This window comes from Anolis sagrei, chromosome 2 (genome assembly GCF_037176765.1).
Source record: "Anolis sagrei isolate rAnoSag1 chromosome 2, rAnoSag1.mat, whole genome shotgun sequence".
Lineage (NCBI taxonomy): Eukaryota > Metazoa > Chordata > Lepidosauria > Squamata > Dactyloidae > Anolis > Anolis sagrei.
The window spans coordinates 43828834-43850134 of NC_090022.1; positions in this window are offsets into that span (position 1 = coordinate 43828834).

A 21301-nucleotide genomic window follows, 5' to 3' on the forward strand; every position below is an offset into this window, starting at 1 on the left:
CAGATCTAGGGCTTATGGAATGGGCAGCTAGATAAATCCGGAGCTGCTGGGATTTGCAGTACAAACGGGTCTTGAAGGATGATACTGTGTGATGGAAGCTGTAATTCAACCACATCTCCCAACATCCTTATCCCTTCACTAGGCAGGGTGTGAATGATATGAATTGTAGCCCAACAACAATGCTGAACTCTCTGATTGGTTAACAGGTTAACCACAAGTTGCAGCCCAGCTATCACAGAGTGAAGGATAACCAGCAAGGGAATTTGCAGCCATACTGCTCTGGAGCTGATAGGAATTCCAGGTGGCCAGACCTGGAGCTGGTAAGAGTGGTGGCGTGTCTAGTCTTGGGCTAAAAAACCCACCAATAAATATTTCTAATATTTCTAATTACAAAATTGATTTGGTATTTAAACAGAACACACCTTGTCAATAGTTACTTCCCAATTATAAACCCCATGATTCATGAGTTTCACATGTCCTTTATTGCTGTTTTGACAAGCTAGCAACCTAACGATGTGCAAAATGAAGCTAAGAACAATTCGGGTTCTGAGTTGTTGTAGGTTTTTTCAGGCTATATGGCCATGTTCTAGAGGCATTCTCTCCTGACGTTTCGCCTGCATCTATGGCAAGCATCCTCAGAGGTAGTGAGGTCTGTTGGAACTAGGAAAAGGGGTTTATATATCTGTGGAATGACCAGGGTGGGACAAAGGACTCTTTTCTGGTGGAGCTAGGTGTGAATGTTTCAACTGACCACCTTGATTAGCATTTGATGCCCTGGCTGTTGTTTGGTATGGCTTGTTAGTGCCTGGAGCAATCTTTTGTTGAGAGGTGATTAGTTGTCCGAGATTGTTTCCCTTCTGTTGTTTTGCTGTTATGATTTTAGAGGTTTTTTTAAATACTGGTAGCCAGATTTTGTTCATTTTCATGGTTTCCTCCTTTCTGTTGAAATTGTCCACATGCTTGTGGATTTCAGTGGTTTCTCTGTGTAGTCTGACATGGTGATTGTTAGAGTGGTCCAGCATTTCTGTGTTCTCAAATAATATGCTGTGTCCAGGTTGGCTCATCAGGTGCTCTGCTACGGCTGACTTCTCTGGTTGAAGTAGTCTGCAGTGCCTTTCATGTTCCTTGACTAGTGTTTAGGAGCTGTGTTTGGTGGTCCCTATGTAGACTTGTCCACAACTGCATGGTATACGGTAGACTTCTGCAGAAGTGAGAGGATTCTTCTTGTGCTTTGCTGAACGTAGCATTTGTTGGATTTTCTTGGTGGGTCTGTAGATAGTTTGTATGTTGTTTTTCCTCATCAGCTTCCCTATGTGGTCAGTGGTTCCCTTGATGTATGGCAAGAACACTTTTCCTCTGGGTGGATCTTTGTCTTTACTCTCGTGGCTTGTTCTTGGTCTTGCAGCTCTTCTGATGTTTGAGGTGGAGTATCCATTGGCCTGGAGAGCCCAGTTGAGGTGGTTCAGTTCATCTTGATGGAGGTGGGGTTCGCAGATTCTTTTTGCACTTTCTACCAAGGCTTTAATGGTGCTTCTTTTTTGACTTGGGTGATGGTTGGAGTTTTTATGTAGATATCTATCTGTGTTTGTGGGTTTTCTGTAAATGGTGTGACCCAATTGTTGATTTGGTTTACAGATGACTAAGACATCTAGAAAAGGCAGTCTTCCTTCATTTTCTTTTTCCATGGTGAACTGGATGTTTGGATGGATGCTGTTAAGATGGTCCAGGAACCTGTTTAGTTCTTCTTCTCCATGGCTCCATATGGTGAAAGTGTCATCCACATATCTGAACCATATAGTGGGCTTTTTGTTGCTTTTTCCAGGGTTTGTTTTGTTGTTCAGATATGGGAAACAACCTGGGACAACTAATCACCTCTCAACAAAAGATTGCTCCAGGCACTAACAAGCCACACCAAACAACAGCCAGACCATCAAATGCAAATCAAGTTGTCAGTTGAAACATTCACACCTAGCTCCAGCAGACAAGACTTCTTTTTCCCACCCTGGTCATTCTACAGATATATAAATCCTTTTTCCTAGTTCCACCAGACCTCACTACCTCTGAGGATGCTTGCCATAGATGCAGGCGAAACGTCAGGAGAGAATGCCTCTAGAACATGGCCATATAGCCCAAAAAAACCTACAACAACCCAGTGATTCTGGCCATGAAAGCCTTTGACAATTTGGGTTCTCTCTTTGTTATCTTGGTTCTTGAGCATTGAAGTCAATTTGCTATGGCTGTAGAATACATTATGATTAAATAGAATGTATTAATACCGGGCCGTATACTTCAAAGCCTCTTCCATGTCATCAAACATATTATGATATGAAACAGAATATTTATTTACTATTTATTATTTATTTACTATTCTTGTATACCGCTGTATCTCAAGCCCGAGGGCGACTCACAGCGGTTTCCAAACAGCAAAGGCAATAAAAACAGCAATAAGTAATATACAATAACAGTTAAATTACACATTCCCATTAATAACTAATAAGCAATCATCAATAAACAATTATCACAGATCCCATCCCCGATCGCCTCATCATCCAAACGTGATCCAAATTCGTTGTCCATTGTTCCGTTCCTATGTTCAAATTACCAATATTGCACTGAATTACTCAAACGCCTGCACAAACATCCAGGTCTTCAACTTTCTATGGAATGAGAGATGGTGCCAGCCTAATGTCTACAGGAAGGGCGTTCCACAGCCGATTAGCCACCACCGAGAAGGCCCTATCTCTCGTCCCCGCCAACCGTGCTTGAGAGGCTGGCGGGATCGAGAGCAGGGCCTCCCCGGAAGATCTCAAAGTTCGGGTGGGTTCGTAGGCCGAGATGCGGTCAGATAGGTATCTTGGGCCGGAACCGTTTAGGGCTTTATAGGCCAATACCAACACCTTGAATTGGGCCCGGTAGCAAATCGGCAGCCAGTGGAGTTGGTGCAACAGGGGGGTTGTATGCTCCCTGCGCTCCGCTCCTGTTAGAATCATAGCTGCCGTGCGTTGGACTAATTGCAGCTTCCGGGCCGTCTTCAGGGGCAGCCCCACGTAGAGAGCGTTGCAGTAGTCTAGGCGGGATGAGACAAGAGCGTGGACTACCGTGGCCAAGTCAGACTTCCCAAGGTACGGGCGCAGCTGGCACACGAGCCTGAGCTGTGCAAATGCTCCCCTGGTCACCGCTGAGACCTGGGGCTCAAGGCTCAGCGACGAATCCAGGGTCACACCGAAGCTGCGAACCTGTGTCTTCAGAGGGAGTGCGACCGCATCCAACACAGGCTGTAACCCTATACCCGGTTCGGCCTTGCGACTGACCAGGAGTACCTCTGTCTTGTCTGGATTCAACTATTATGTATTATTTTGAGCTATGTTTCTTCATTTATGCTAAAGACACGGGTATGTGTGTTTATTTTCTGATCAACAAAATCGGATTGTGTGGCCAGAGTAAGGATTGGGGGAAGTATTTTTTAAAATAATATTGATTCAGGACTATTAAAATTCTAAGAAACTGTGGCATTTAAATATGTCCTTTTACTCAACTGATCTTCCCTTATATAAGCACACAAAATATCACAGTTTCAACACATTGCAGATACCTATATAATCATGACTTAAATTGAGGACATTAATTTTCCTCTCAGTTTTCGGAAGCACTGTGAGAAACAGGTCACATTTCTCACTTTGTGTTAAAAAGGTGAGATCAAGAGGAAAAAAAGATTAGAATAAGTGCTTCAGAAAATAGGTGACATGTCCTGCTGTGGCAGATATGTATGATTTCATACTGGAAAGAGTTTCTTTTTTCCTATCAACAGCTTATCTCCTGCAGTAGGAGCACTCTATGTAATTGTCCTAAGTATTTTCTCCTTAAATTCATAGTTCTGTTCTGCTTGCCATTTTTTTTCATCTGAACTGGGAAATAAAAAATCAGTGTTCTTGTTTCTTTACACTTACCTGAATAGTTTAAGAGATAATATAAGGATATTTTGATACTCTAAATGAATTCAAATCTCAAAGATCAGATAAACTACACATGAGGATATTAAAAAAAAAAGAAATAACAGAAATAATCTCAGAACCATTAGTATTTTTTTTTAATTCCTGGAGAACAGGAGAAGTTGTAGCAAACAGGAGGAGGGAAAATATTGACCTCTCTTTGAAAAGGGGATCCAAGCAATTATCCCAAACAGCCTGACATAAATACCAGGAAAATAGTAGAAGAGAGCACTAGGCTTACACCCTGTAAATACTTTGGATGTCATCACATGATGGAAATTCAGCATCCTAGAGTGCTTATGCCCCACTTGATTCCTGGAGCCCCATGCTGCCCATCGCGCGATATAGCCGCACTTCTGGCAGGGCTCCGTGGGTCAACTGAGAAGCTGGAGAGGCTACAACGGCAACATGGGAGCCTCTCCATGTTCCATTTGTAACAATGGGGCTAGTATGAGGGGAAGCCTGTTGATTTATTGACCTCTTGAGCATCTGCTCAAAGGCACAAAAAGCAAATAATGAAGCATGCTACCTCAGTCAGCTCCAAAGCTTGGAGCCCCTCTTATCTTTTATTGCAATCTACACTATTTACAGGAGCAGAGTAAAATACATCTGATCATTTTGCCATACATTGCTGGAAGCACATGTTCCTGGCTTATCAGTTCTCAGCATTCGTCTTTATCACAGTCACGCTCTAGCAATACATCACAGCTCTATGCATTTAACTCTTGTATTACATTGCTACACCACACTGTTTAAACTACAAACAATATTTCACTAAATTTAAAACCCCATTTTCTGGCAAAGCCATGTCACAATACTTCCCCATGTGTGATGGAAGCATCAACTGGCAGTGAGGTAGGGGGGCAGGATTGTCCCTCAGCCCCCCGATTTGCCACAGAGAGCGATGAACTGGAATGCTGGACCTCATCAATTCCTTAGTAAGAAATGCCATGATCATTAAAAGTCAACATGTAGTTTTGAAAAACAAGTTGTGCCAGACTAAGCTTATTTCTTTTTTTGATAACAGCTACAAACTTGGTAGATGGAGGGAATGCTATGAATGTAGCATACCTTTCAATAATCTACTTGAAAGAATCCCCATAATATTCTTGAAAAAAAAGCTGGTAAAATGTGGACTAGATAATGCTACTGCTATGTGGATTTGTATTTGATTGACCAACTGAAGCCAAAGAAGAGATAATACAGGAATTATCAATTCAAAGTGCTGGCTTTAGCCTATAAAACTCTAAATGCTTCCAGTCCAGCTTATCTATCCCCTTTATGAGCCAGTACGAGTGCTAAGATCTGCCCGGGACGTCCTGCTCTCAGTCCCACAGCCTTTGCAAACATGATTGGTGGCAACGAGAAACAGGGCCTTCTTGGTGGTGGCCCCTCAGCTATGGAACTCCCTTTTTAGCAATATCAAATCAACCCCCTCTCTCCTGACATTTAGGAAGCATTTGATGTATCATGAAAAGGCAATTTAACATTTTGCCATGGCATGGTTAAAATGAAAAGGCTGAATTATGACTAGGGATTGGTGCAATGCATGCTTCGTGTTTTGGATTCATGTTTTAATACATTTAATGATTTTAAACTGTGTTTTGGGTTTCTGTTTAATAATTTTAATTTATGTTCGACTATGTGTATAATCATGGCATTGAATGTTTCCCTGGATATATGTTGTAAGCCGCCCTGAGTCCCCCTCAGGGGTGAGAAAAGTGGAATATAAATGAAATAAATAAATAAAGTGTACTCACCAAATGGCACCTCTTCATTCTGTAAAGGAATGTCTAGTGGGATGCCACAGGGTTATGCCCTGGTCCAGTGTTATTCAACTTCTTTATCAATATGATTGATGATTGAATATGCTAACTTTCCCAGCAGCACTTGCATTGAGTGGCCATTGAAAAGTCTCTGAGTTCCTCTCGAAGCATGGTAGTAGTTGAAGTTTTTCTCCATTTTGTTGGAAAAAAACTTCAACAAAACATTTTCTTGTTTCTCTACCAATAAAAGGCCTGGTTGTTTCCATACTTTGATTGACTGAGAATGGACATAAATGGAGATTATAATTCCCAGAACCCTCTCTTGCAGTTTGTCTTATTTTAAAAATGTTACAGTAAAAATTAATTCTACAAAATCAATAAATTGGTGAATCATTCTGAAACTTGGCTGGTCTGCAGAGGTAAATGGGGTTTAAAACTGATCTAGATTTCATGCAGATAGGCCTTACAATGACTGAGGATTGAGCTTTAAAATTTCCCATTGTAGCCAATGGGCTGAATCTTTGCTGAATGAAATCGGCAACAGCTCTCCCAATTTGAGTAACTTCCTGATAATCAAAATGAGGGGTTTGCTGAAAATGGATCCTAAAACAGCATGCCTTTTGGCTTAATTGCACAAGCCCATCAATCGTGGGTTCCTGCATAGCAGAAACCATTGGGTATTATGCCTTAGTAGACCTGCAACTTTTCAGTGCATTTTATGCAAGAACACACTACTGAAAATATTTCAGTTATGACTGGGGAAACACAAAGTGTGAAACTAAGAAGAAAGAAAATTGGGTGGGGAATATACAATTTGTTTCTGATTTATTGCTTGCCCTGGACCCATATATTCTAATAATATTTGACAGACTTGTATGAAATATGCTGCTTTTCCTTCTTAATATATTGTTTAGGTTTTTAAAATAAATCTCCAAACAAATTGTTTCCTAACAATTATTGATCCTTTCACAAGAGTTACCCTCTGTCTTCTTTAGACCCCCATCCCTTCTCTTATTGCTGGTTTCCTGCAGTGGGCACTGAAGAGACTGTCCTCTTTTGTGTCCAGGCCTCTCTTGGAACTGTAGAGTCCTTCATTCTCTGACAAGTTAAGGGAATAATTTTATTGCCTAACAGGAAGGAAAGCTGCCTTAATTTTGTTGTCACTGGGAGTCTAAATGTGTGAGGACAGCTGCTGTGCTCAAGTAACAATGCAATCAGTTAATGCTTTCAGCAGGGAGACATTAGCCTTCTCTGCTTGCTAGGCAGGGGAAAAGAACTTATTTTGGAAACTTTTTAAAGAGGATTTATCTTTGTGTGTTTGTGTATTTCCTTAAGCTGGTGAAAGATATGAAGACACCAAGTAAGGCTGTACTATTATCATCTCTATGTTACAGAAATTCCTACCAAGCCTATGACAAGATGGGGAATTATTTTATAAAGGTCATAGAAACAAATTCTTCCAGTTTTAGCATCCCCAAGTACTCTTGGCCTGGCTGAACATTTCATTTTCCCTTTGTCTTATGATGTATAGCAAACAAATAAAGCTCTTATTACCTTTTTCATGTGTTCACAGCAAATAGGGGTAGAACACATTGCTGCCACTGAAACCATGGGCTTCCTGCTCATGCATGCAGCTTTATTATTTGTTGTCTAGGGGAAAGTTGTCACTTTGGACAAGGGTTGCAAGAAGAGAATTGCTGAGCAAGACAATCAATCACAGCTTATGGAATGCTATGAAGTGGAGTTGCTGGTGAAAAGAATCTAATAAAACACAGAGGCTGTCTCTGTGAGAGTAATAGGGTCTGGAGTCAACAGAGATAGGGTTTGGATTTGAGAGAGAAATGAAAAACTGGACTAGAGATGGGATAGTCAGTGAGGGGAAATAGTTGAATATAGTTTCACGAGCTATGATTCATTGTGAACTCAAGGATTTATATATTTATTACATGCATCTTAATGAATTTCCATCAGATTAGTCTCTTTCTGTGATCATTGAGCTTGGTGGTGGATTGGTCATGCTATAGTAGACACACCACAAAAACATAGCCACAGTTTCAAATGTAAGGGGTTCTGCTTAGGACCAAATATCATGCATAAGGAGTTATCCCGAGGTCCAAATATTCAATCCTAAAGGTATCAAGTGGGGAACAAGGCCATGATTCCAAGAACTGGCCAGCATGGAAAAGGGTGACAGATCTGTTTAGTACAGGGGTCCTCAAACTAAGGCCCGGGGGCCAGATACGGCCCTCCAAGGTCATTTACCCGGCCCTCGCTCAAAGTCAACCTAAGTTGAAATGACCTGAAAGCAAACAACAACAACAATCCTATCTAATCAGCCAAAAGCAGGTCCACACTTCTCATTGAAATACTAATAAGTTTATATTTGTTAAAATTGTTCTTCATTTTAATTATTGTATTGTTTTAAAGTGTTTTTTGCACTACAAATAAGATATGTGCCATGTGCATAGGGATTAATTCATGTTTTTTTCAAATTATAATTTGGCCCCCCAACAGTTTGAGGGACTATGACCTGGCCCTCTGTTTAAAAAGTCTGAGGACCCCTGGTTTAGTATAATGTGTGATTTCCAGATCTTAGGGCCTTTCTCTTCTGCCTCAGTCCTCAGGGAGAGAGGGGTCTCAGAGCAAGAACTCTGACTTCTAAAAAAAGGGATTATTATTATATTATTATTATAAAAACAACCTCTATGTGCTTCTGGCCACCACTGCAGAAGCAGGCTGACACTTAGTAATTTCTGAAGACTTTTCAGGAGATTTTTCAAGTCATCTCTTCCTCCATTTTATTGCTATAAGCACTTAATACTATGCTTTTATATATTTCAGCAATAGTGCATGTTTTAATTTGTAATGTACTTTGAATCCTTCATGAGGATTGTGCAGAAGTTATTAATACTTTGCACGTTTTGAACTGTATATATATGTGTTTGGGTTAGCTACAGTAACACTGGAGCAGCCTATTTCAGAGCTCCTCAGTCAGCGTTACTATGGAGACCAAGGCAAGCTGGCAGAAGGAGGAGTGGGAAGAGCCAAGCGGAGAGAGTTTTGAAAACTGACAGTTTGAGAGTTTGATTTTGTATCTGAGAGGAGTAAAAGAGTGGAAGTGAAGAGTAGAGTGGGAGAGTGAAGTGTGAAGCAAAGAATTGTGGCTTTGGGAATCCTGAATAGCTACTGGAGGCTTCTCAGTCTAAGGAGACTGAAAGAAGAAACATAGCCAGTTTTCTTTAATCAAGGGAAAGGCTAAAGGATAAGCCTGTTAATTTATTTGATCAAGGAAAGATCAAATAGGGAAGATATTCCTGTACTGAAACATTGTTTAGTAATAAGAGCTTCACCTTAGTAAGATACTGGGTAACCTGGAAGAGTGAAATGTTTAACTAACCAAGTATTATTCAAAGTTATATAAAATAAGTTACAACTTTCAACCACATGCTTTGTACTCAATAAACCAGTTATCTTTTGTTGAAGACAGTTTCATCTTCATCCATTCTGCGTCTGTTTTGCCATATCTCACAGTAATACCTCATATCTCACGTTGGTGGCAGTTACCATAGATTACATATAACAATTAGCCTCCACTATACCAGTTGGTGGCAGGATTCAGAGAAATAAACAATAAATCTCCCTCTACTCTCCTGTCACACGATAGCAGAGAATTGGCCATCTGCAAAGACTTTGCCCAGGGGATGCCCAGATGTTTTACCATCCTATGTGTGGCTTCTCTCATGCCCCCCACATGAGAAACTGGAGCTGACAGACGGAAGCTCACCCTGCTCCCTGTCACCACAAGTGTTTACCCCATTATACCACTGAGGCTATTGTTCCACTGCTGAACAGCACTTACAGTAAGGAAGATCTTTCTAATGTTCAAGTGGAATCGTCTTTCTGTAACTTGAACCTAATGCTACAAGTCCTAGTTTCCAGGGCATCAGAAAACAAGCCTACTCGCTCTTCCTTATGATGTACTTTCACATATTTATACATAGCTATCATGTCACCTTCTGTAGGTTAAACATGCCCCCAGCTTTTCACACTGCTTTTCATTGGGCATGGTTTTCAGTCCTTTGATCATTTTATTATTATTATTATTATTATTATTATTATTATTAACTTTATTTGTACCCCGCTAGCATCTCCCGGAGGACTCGATGCGGCTTACACTGGCCGAAGCCTCAAAAACAATACAATAGAAAGTATAACATCACAACAACAAGGCAAATCAAACAATAAGCAAGATAACATAACACCACAATACTAAGTAAATCAAACAATAAGCAAAATAACAACAAAAGACAGTACATCAGGACATTATTAAAAACTGGTTCGGCCGGCGCACTGGGGTACAAGGGTTAAAAGTGCTGAATGGTAGGAGGCACGTAGGATTAAAAGTGCGACGTGCAGTGACAATTTGTTATGCTAAGGTGCTACTAGGACTTAGGTGGGGATTCCTAGTCTGGGAAGGCACATCGGAACAGCCAAGTTTTTAGGTTCCTTCTGAAGACAGCTAGGGTGGGGGCTTGTCTGAGCTCTTTTGGGAGGGCGTTCCAAAGTCGGGGGGCCGCCACAGAGAAGGCCCTGTCACGTGTCCCCACCAAGCGCGCTTGCGACGTGGGTGGGATCACGAGCAGGGCCTCCCCAGATGACCGGAGCGAGCGTGCGGGTTCGTAGATGGAGATGCGGTCACGCAGGTAGGGTGGTCCCAAACCGTTCAGGGCTTTGTAGGTGAGCACCTGCACCTTGAATTGGGCCCGGAAAATAAATGGCAGCCAGTGGAGCTCCTTGAACAAGAGGGTTGACCTCTCTTGACAATGAGCTCCAGTTAGCATCCTGGCTGCTGCCCGCTGGACCAATTGTAGTTTCCGAGCCGTCTTCAAGGGCAGCCCCACGTAGAGCGCATTGCAGTAATCCATTCTAGAGGTGACCAAGGCGTGGACCACCCCGGCCAGATCCGCCTTCACGAGGTACGGTCGCAGCTGGCGCACAAGTCTCAGTTGCGCAAAGGCCCTCCCGGATACTGCCGACACCTGAGCCTCAAGTGTAAGCGAAGAATCCAGGAGGACACCCAAACTGCGGACCTGTGGCTTCAGGGGGAGTGTAACCCCGTCCAACACAGGTGACCACCCTATACCCCGATCTGGTTTGCGATCGACCAGGAGGACCTCTGTCTTGTCGGGATTGATCTTCAGCTTGTTCTTCCTCATCCAGATCGACACAGCGGCCAGGCACTCGTCTAGGACCCGAGAAGCCTCCTTGGAGTTAGGTGGAAAAGAGTAGTAGAGTTGTGTGTCATCCGCGTAGAGATGGCACCCAACTCCAAAACTCCGGATGACCTCTCCCAGCGGTTTCATGTAGATGTTAAAAAGCATGGGCGACAGAATAGAGCCTTGCGGGACCCCACAGGTCAAAGGCCAGGGGTCAGAGCAGGCGTCTCCCAGCTTCACCATCTGAGTTCGTCCCTCCAGGAAGGACTGGAGCCACGACAGAACCGTGCCCCCAAGGCCCATCCCGGAGAGACGACCCAGAAGGATACCATGATCGATGGTATCGAAAGCCGCTGAGATGTCCAAGAGAACCAGCAGAGTCACACTCCCCCTGTCCAGCTCTCTGCGGAGGTCATCCACCAAGGCGACCAAGGCTGTCTCGGTGCCGTGACCAGGCCTGAAACCAGACTGTGACTGATCTAGGTAGTTGGTATCGTCCAGGAAACCCTGAAGCTGAGAGGCGACCACCCTCTCCAGCACCTTACCCAAAAAGGGGAGGTTGGAGATCGGCCTGTAGTTATTCAGCACCGTGGAGTCAAGGGAAGCTTTTTTGATAAGTGGACGCACCACGGCCTGCTTCAAGTTGGATGGAAAAATTCCTTGCTCCAGCGATGCGTTGACAATCAGTACAAACCAATCAAGCAACCCCCCTCTGGCTGATTTAATGAGCCAAGATGGGCATGGGTCTAGAGATGAGGTGGTCGCTCTCACAGCCCCAAGAATCTCCTCCACTGTTTCAGGGAGAACAAGCCTAAAAGAATCCCATAAAACTGGACAAGCAGGTGCCTCCGTCACCTCTTCTGGCACTGCGATGGAATTGGAGTCGAGCTCGAGGCGTATCTGGGCGACTTTATCTGCAAAATGGTGTGCGAAATCGCGACACCGAGCTGCGGGGTCGTCAGGGACCTCCTCCACCGCAGGTGGGTGGAGGAGTTCTCCCACGACCCGAAACAGCTCCGATGATCTATTTGCTGCAGATGCTATACGAGCGGTCGTGAATGACTTCCTGGCCGCCCGTATGGCCACGGAGTATGCCTTAAGAGAGGCTCTAGCCCGTGTTCGATCAGATACAACTCGAGATTTCCTCCATATGCGCTCTAGCCCCCTTCTCGTGTGCTTCATCACAGCCAGCTCCTCGGTGAACCAAGGAGATGGCCTGTCACGACGCAACGAGATGGGGCGTTCAGGTGCGATCATATCTAACGCCCTGGCCATCTCCCCATTATAGAGAGTTACCAAGGCGTCGATAGAATCACCAGGCTCCAAGGCAGGAAGAACCCTAAGATTCCTCAGGAATCCATCCGGATCCATCAGTCTCCTAGGGCGGACCATCTTAATTTGTCCTCCACCCCTGCGAAGGTTTAGGGTCGCAGCAAGTCTAAAAGTGATCAGATGGTGGTCAGACCATGACACTGGAAGGATGTTTTGCTCTTCCACTCTGATCATTTCGTTGTCCGCCACAAAAACAAGGTCGAGAGTATGTCCAGCTTGATGAGTGGGGCCAGATATTATCTGTGACAGGCCTATGGTCGTCATGGTGGCCATAAAGTCCTGAGCTGCGCCAGATAGAGTGGTCTCAGCGTGAATGTTAAAGTCTCCCAGCACCACCAGGCGCTGGGAGACCAAGGCCGAATTAGAGATCACCTCCGCCAGCTCAGACAGGGAAGCTACTGGATCTCGGGGTGGGCGATACACCAGCAGGAACCCCACACTGTCACGGCTCCCCACTTTCAAGTGGACACATTCAAACCCAGAAGCCTGCGGGACAACGCATCTGGTCACGGCGATGGATTGCCGAAAGACCACTGCGACCCCTCCTCCCCGCCCCCCTTGTCTGGCCTGTTGATGCACTCCAAAACCTGGTGGGCATAGCTGGGAAAGGTTTACACCCCCCACCTCGTCCAACCAGGTCTCGGTAATGCATGCCAGGTCCGCCCTCTCATCCAGGATCAAGTCCTGGATGGCTGCGGTCTTGCCATTGACGGATCTGGCATTAATCAAGAGGACCTTGAGACCAAGGGGGCTGCCAAGGAGCCTACCACTACCCACCTTTTTCAGGGTCGCAAAAACTCTGTTGCGCTTCTCCCTGGGATGTTTGTGGACCGCAAATCTCCTTCCCCACACGACTCGGATGGCACCCCCCTTCTCTGGAACCTTCCCCCCCCTCCCCCCCGCCCGGCCAGGATCTAGTCAGCTCTCGGCGGAGGAGGTCGGGCTGGGGAATAATCTCCCTTGGGCATTTGGTAGGGATGAATCTGATGTTGAGGTAGATAAAGAGACATCGAGGGAGCTGAGTGGGCTGAATAAAGGGAGCGTTCTTGAGCGAGGGAGTGTGGCTAGCTGAGTAGGAACAGCTGGGGCAGATGGGGTCTCAAAATTATACGAACCAGGAGGGGGGGCCCAAACTGGTGAACTAGTTGTGGAGTTTGCCCGGGGGCCAGATGGAACATGATGGGGTGGAGACCCGGGATCAAACAAGGGGCGAATGTGGGGGTCCACAACTACCCTCCTAATGGTTATTTATTTATCGTGTCATCAGCAACCATTGTATTACAATTCTAACAGAGCAAAACAAACACAGAGATTAAAAAGAAAAAGAAAAAAAAAAAAAAAAACGGGGAAAAAAAAAACCACACAGATCCTAATGGTGATGCCCCATTTCTTCAGGCCAGATTGTTTGGCCATTAGATCACCAAGCCAAGTGTTGTCTTCGGGTGAAATTTGAAGACGGGTGGAGCGGTCAGAGGATTGATAATCCCTCCACAACCACACTATGGCTTTTAATCTTATATCCTGTGATCTTTTTCCCAGAATTTGGGCTAAGGAATTACAAACTGCCCTCTTGGAGGTCCATCTGCCTCTGTTTATCATAAGATCGGCAATGTCCACTGCAAAATTGTCCGTGGGAAGATGTTGATTCCGATCGTAAAGTGCGGTAGGCTGATCCGTGAGGCCAGATGTTATATTATTGGCCGTTCTCTGAGTAGCCAACACAGATCGCTGCCACTCCCAGATGTTCCTATTCCTATGTGTGCCCAGCGGTTCTCCTTTTCCCTCAGATGTCTCATCTTTGATCCCTCCCTCCCTCCCTCCTTCCACCCTAAGTTCCGACTGCTGTAAGGTGCTATCCTCCCCATTTCGACACAGGTCCTTAGTTAAGTCTGCACGGAGAGAGTCTTCAGTCTTTGGAGGATTAGATTGCACAGTAATTCCTGAGAATGAGGCAAAGCCTCTGAGGAGATGGTCCATTTTCTCGTTTAAAAACCTGAGTTGAAACAACACATGGTTAAACGAGTCCTTCAGGAGGTCGTAAAAGTGCAAAATGTCATTTTTGGCACAAGGGTCCGCTGTAGCCATTCCTATGTCGGATAGTTCACTCTCTCACCACTAACACCAAGCACTCTTATCAGAACTCACTCACCTCCCACTTACAGCACAATCAGTCAATCCTCCAGGCATTCCACAACTCCCATACTCTTCACGTCCTCCCACATTTCTCTCAGCTCACTGAACCAGCTTATACACTCTCTCACACACAGCTATCATCCACACCTTCCTATGAATTCGCTACTAACATGGACAACTCATGCACTCTCCTGAACTTCTTCACTCACACCATCTCAGGCAATCCAGTCCTCTCTATTAATACTCCTAATTGCTCCTCGCCCTCCTAATATAATCAGCAGTTAAACATTTTAGTTGTTTTCCTCTGGACACCTTCCAGCTTGTCAATATCTCTTTTAAATTGTGGTGCCTAGCTAAAATATATAAGGAAAGAAACAACAGTTCTGGAAATGTAAAGAATTGGAAGGAACTTCCTTCCACATGAGGAGGACCTGTAAAAAAGTACAGAATTCTGAGGTAAAGTACAAAAAACACTGCAGGAAATTTTTCAATCAAAGATACAATTGGAGCCCAAATTATTATTTTTTTAGGAATGTATTATAATCAAACAAAATCATTAAACTACAAAGTATTACACTACATGATCATAGCAGCTAGAACAGTATATGCATAGTTCTGGAATAAGGCAGACCTTCCAACAACAGAAGAGTGGATGGTTAAAATATTTTAATTGCAGAAATTGACAAATTAGAAATGATGAACAAAGAAAAAATCACAAAAAACCTATATCAAGGACTGGGAACAATTTCTAAAATTTGTAAAAAAAAAAAAGAAATAAAAGAAGGAAAATGGGTTGTTTTTTTTTTTGTTTTTTTTTAGAAAGCTTGATAATTTAATCTGTTAGAATGGGTGTAGGGAATTTATAAATAGTAAAAATCAGGCCAGAAGGAAGAATAGAAAAACAATGTAATAGGAAGGAAGAATGGAATTCTGTATGGATGTCTCCAACCCAAGGGACAGGAAGTCACTAAATTGGATGGGGTGGACGGAGGAGAGAGTATAACTAAATATGCATATTGTATAGATATTAGGAAGTATTGTACTGGTTCATGTATATATACATGTATTGTGACATACATATATACATGTATGTCACAATGCCAGGGCTCTGTCGTTATTCAGGCAGAGGTGAATCAAACAAACACCTAGTTTGTATCAAACAGCTTAATTAAAACAGCCATTACTTTCTGGTTGTCTTAATAGTCCAAAACAGAAAACATAAAGATAGCACTCAGCCACAGAATATAAAACAAAACTGACAGCAAACACTGTTGCAGGTTCAAGATAGCACCAAGGTCCAGTCCAGTGGTCAAATGCCAAGAGTTCAGTGAGCAAAGTCCAGCGATCAAGAATCTATACTGTAGTCAAAAGTCAGCCCATAGATTTAAGGTTCCATGGTTCCAAGAGTATAGGAGACAGGTCAGTACTAATTTCCATCAGGCAAGTTCAGCTTCCAATGGCCAGAATTCCAAAGTGGACCTTGATGACTACGAAAGGGCTGGGCTAGTAAAACGAAGTAGACTAAGGCCCGGGGAATGGATAAAGTGCAAGCATGGCCCTGCCTGGTGGTCAGGGTGGGACCTGGAGCTATTTATTTCCATGGCCTGCTGCACAGCTATAAGAGGGCTGAGCCAACAGGGACACATAGGACCAGGGAAGTGGATAAAGTGCAAAACAGGGCCCTAACTCATAGTCAGGGTAGTGCCCAGGGCTATTCATTTCCATGGCCTGCTGAATAGCTATAATAGGGCTGGACCAGGGCTAGTACAACAAGGTAACAAAGGGCAGGAAAAAAAGGGTAGAGTGCTAATGGCCAGGGTAGGGCCTGGGGCTAATCATTTCCAAAAACTTGCTGGAAAGTAAACTTATATCTCTAATTAAAATCTATTAATTGAACAAAAGGAACTTATTTTCCATATTGTTAGCTGGGGTCATAAATTCACACAAAATGCAAATGCATTTTAATCAAAGAAAGAGAAGTTATTCAGAAAGCTAATAAATGAATATGTGTTTCTAAAAGGCTAGGCATCTGGTGGTAATTGAGTGTGCCATCTCCAAAGTATATGGGGGATACTAGAAAAGCAGAAGTCAGTTAGAAAAGCTTATAATCTAGAGATGCGTACACATGGGGCATAATAAGAAATATAAAAGAGCAACTGCACATTGCATTATGGTTCCCCAAGGAACCCAACCAAAATTATCCTAGTGGTGTAGTAGCTACTACAATACATTTTCATACTGCCAGACTATGAGGAGAACTCGGGGATGCTCCAAATGAGGCTATGCTGTAGCGTTGCCCTAGGCCAGGAATATAAACCCAACCCAGTTGGCAGAAGAACAGAAGTCTACACCAGTATTGGAAAGAAGTGCAGTACTTTCTACTCTTTTGTAATAACTGAAGAAGCAGGAATAAGGCTGTGAAATAGGCATTTAGGAATAGGTTTTCGATTGCATTTTAATGCATTTTTGTACAACTGCACTCCTACCACAAGTAACATGTAACTGATACATTGCAATTAAATGAAAGTAATTGGTTATGATAATTGGGTTTTGCTGTTAATTGTTTTACATTCTATGTGCCTTTTATTTATTTTATTCATTAGAAATAACCTAAATATTTTGGGGAAGGAAATCCCCTCAGAATGCCATAAGACAGCATTTTAGTCCCACAAATAAGGAAGAAAAAAAATTATAAATACATAGTTTATGTGAAAAAGAATGTCATTAGCTTTTGGACTATGTCAGGTCACAAGTTATGAACATTTTTAAGTGTAACTCCAGCCTATATATGCACCTATTCAGAAGACTTCTTCTCACTTTCTGTCCCTGTGATAACTGATATTGAAAAAGAAAAGGCTTGTTGTGGAAACAAGGATTGGTGATAAAGCTTCAGTGGGGATAACTTTTTCCCATGATAACTCTTCCAGAAGTGAATTTCCCTACTGAGGGGTAGATTTCTCTCACTTCCTGTTGTCTCACCCCCATTCTTTAAAATATGGATCATTTGTATCTCTGGGATTGCCTGTATTTGCATAAGGAATGTAATGATGTTCCTATTAACACCTACAATAATGCCTAAAGAGGAACATTTTATTTTAATATGCTGCTTCCAAACCCTCTGTATTTCTTGTTCCAGATAGACCAGGTTAGAGAATTAAAACACAAGAAAGAGGAATTTGTTTATCCTTCTCTTTCTGTTTTCAGTTCACTTACCTTTCTATGTCTAGAGGACAACTCCAAAGCTGAGAGCCTCCATTAACTTGAGATTATTTCCATGTGAGCTGTAACCCTAGTTTTAATGGGATTCAACTGATGTGGTGATTCTCCATGGATAGTGAATGCTTCCTTTAGAAACACAATCCCAACTTTAGTGTCTTGGAAATTTGAATTGAATAATAGCTTAGTCAACAGTGCTTACTTTGAAAGTGTCTCGGGGTTTTTGTCCCTAAGAAACTCCTTTCTTTAAATAGGTTGTCTACTAATATGGTAAGAAAAGGCTACATCATTTTTTCAAAATTTTGGATATCTGGAGCACTTTTTTCTGCCCTAAATGCAAAGCATGTCTACCTGTTACTATTTTTGAAGAAAGCTCCCTAATGTATTCTATTTCTGCCTCAAGGAAGAATTTAGGGTAGTCTTCCTATCCATGCGTGAAATATTAGACACACCACTAATGATGATGATGACGACGATTAATTTATTACTCACCTCTCTGCAGCTCTAGATGGGATACAACATCATTAAAACAAGAGATAAAACACTATTCAAAGATATACAACAAGATACACAGAGTTAAAATACAAATTAAAATCCACTAATGAAATGCAGATTAAAATTCACAACTTAAAATTAACTGAGTTGGTCTAGGGCTATCTGAGCACAACCTCACATAATGGCAGAAAAAAAAACATTTTATGTATTTAATCCTGGATGATCAGACTTCCACCACCATGATAAACATACATATACACAATGTCCATCAGCCTCCTCTCTGCCTAGCAAAGAGCAAATCATGTATATACACCAAAGAGACAGAGCTCTACACATGTTTATTGCTTACTAAAAGTTGAATTACACATAAGTGTAAGGGGTACCAAGCTATTTGGGTGTCATACTTGATCCAACATACCCCTACCTCAGGGGATGCAGGAAAATGCCCTTTGAAAATAGGTGGGAAAGAAAATGCCAGTGAGCAATTAACATTTCTCACTGAAGTCTTCAGGCAGTTTTCAGAGCAATTACTGGAATGCTCTTAAATTTTCTTCCTCTTTCATTCATTAGAAGAACAGCAGAGGCTATAGGAAAGGAAGGAAAAATAAATAGGAGCACAAAAATAAAAAAGGAAGTATGACACAAGATGGAAATCTATTTTTTCTCTTTTTTATTGCAGTTTGATGCAACAATAAAATGTATTTTGTATATGTGCATGGAAGCAGATGTGACGGAAACAATGGGATTGTCGAAACAAGCCAAAAAACCACCTGGGCTCAATGAATGATGGCAGGTTGGCTGCTACCTCCAGTGTGTATCCCAGGGTTTTTAGCTTTGAACTGGCTTTCTCTGCTTTCGGTAAAGTCTGGGAATATTTCAGAGTTTTCTGGAAATTCCAAATTATCTGAAGCTTCAGGGCAATCTGGGCAGCTGCCATCACTTTTTACATACAATTATTGGCAGAAGGAAAGGGATGAATCATTACTGTGTCATCACCATTGCTGACATCAGAACTGGGAACCCACATATCGAGGAAGAATAAGGAAGGTGATACTCCTCTCATTCTTCCTAGTCCAATTCTGAAAGGCAGAGCCAATCTCCTTTCCTTCTTCCTAGCAATGTGGGCATCTCTGCCAGTGACAGAACAGGGCACTTGCATGACCAAGGAGGAGAGGAATTGCACACTGCTCCAGAGGAATGGCTGCACTTCCCAGTCATGTAAACAAAAGCCCCAAATTCTGTATGAATTTGCTGGACCTGTTGCTGCTCTGGAGCACATTTATGCTGGCTCAACTGCCAAGTGTAGATGAGCTCCCAGTTTGGATATTCCTCTGAGTTCAATTTTAATCAACAACCAATATGGCATTTTAAAGACTGAAAAATATCTGGCAGAAATGCTTGTAGAGTCCAGTCCACTTCACAAGATGATCATCTTCCACCCAGATGTGCATTTTAGAAAGAGCTGTCAGATTAATAAGATTTTGTCTTTTCATTTCTTTCAATATTTATATAATGCCTTGTATCACAAGAATCTCAAATAGGCTTACTCATCACACTCCTGTATTTATCTGGGCTACAGCAAAACTTTGGGCCATTGCTACAAGAATGTGAACATGAGAAAATAATGTGGAAGCTATCACCTTGCCAAAGAGGTACAGTACTCATTAAAGTTTCTATTCAGGAAAGGGTCTAAAAGAAAATGTGTCACATCTGGCCTGGAGGGGGTGACAGAAGCAGCACATTCAGGACTCCCACTGATATACAGGTCAAGAGAAGCACACAGAAGATGGTTTAACAACAGAGGTTGTGATAAATGTTTAATTAGCTGAGATTTACTACCTCCAGAGTATCACATGGATGTGCAGTCATCTACAATGAAGCAGGGAATTGGGCCAGAACACAACCCATACATTTTCAACATTTATACTAAATAGAAATTGTGTCGCTTCCTGAAATTATTGCACTGCAATTCCCAGCATTCCTCAATAATGGCAATGCTAGCTAGGGTTATCAAACACTGCACTTCAACATTACGTGTGATGCACGATTCCCATGCTAACATAATATATAAGAAGTTGGAATTAAAATCCTAAACATCCACTCAACAAAACAACAGTGATGATGACAATCTCAGAGAGATTGGGAAAAAATAAGAATAGAATTAGATATTATACAGTAGATTTGTGCCTTCCAGTTGTCCAATTGTTGTTGTTTTTTTTTTAGGGGAAGAAGGCAGGTGGTTTTGGGATGATTGGAAGTGGAAGCTGGAAACTGATATAGGGGCTGCTTCATCTTTTCCATTCTTAAAATGCCAATTTTGCCTCACTGATTATTTTTCAAATCCTTAATTATTTATTTTTCTTACACTGAGTGAATTTCCAACCCCCCTCCCTGTATGAAGAAAAGCCAGATGGGGAGAGCAATTGGAGTTGACAGAAAAGAAAGGTTTAAGAAGGCCACCGTTAGCTATCATTTTTCTACTCCTGGTATCTGAAGCAATTGCTTCCCATTTAAGAAAGGGGGGAATCAGGAATAATAACTGCTATGTCCTGTTTACCTCTAAGAGTGCATTTGACGTGTAAAGAATTGTAACTTTTTTTGGCTTAGAAGAAAATTCAGTTGAAAATTAATGACACTTCCTTTGAAGACAGTACTTTTGAGATCATGGCATTCAACCATACCTGCCTATGAAATATCTAAAGTCCAATATACTTTTGAAATGGAAGCTTAAGGTGATAGTGGCATCAGGAGAAAATTAAAAACCACCACTACATTAAAATTGTATGTAAAAGATATGAAGTTCAGCAAGTAAGGTATGAAATGATACACTATGTCTGAACTGGCTCCATCGAATGCTGATATATATAGCAATGAATTTGACTGTTTCTTGGAAGATTAGCATTCCTTTAAAAGGAACAGGAAGAAATTTTGCACAGGCATTCCAGAATTAAGATAGCAAATTTAACCTATATGCCAGAAATTGCACGTACTGGAAAGGATTTAACAAAGAGAGTGGCAGAAATGTGAAAAATTCTCACCGCTGAATTTGTTAAATTTCTTAATCCCAAATTATTTCTAGACTGCCCTCTCTCCCAAAAGGGACTCAGGGTGGTTTACAGACATAGACAGGCATTCAGTGCCTTACAAAGTATAA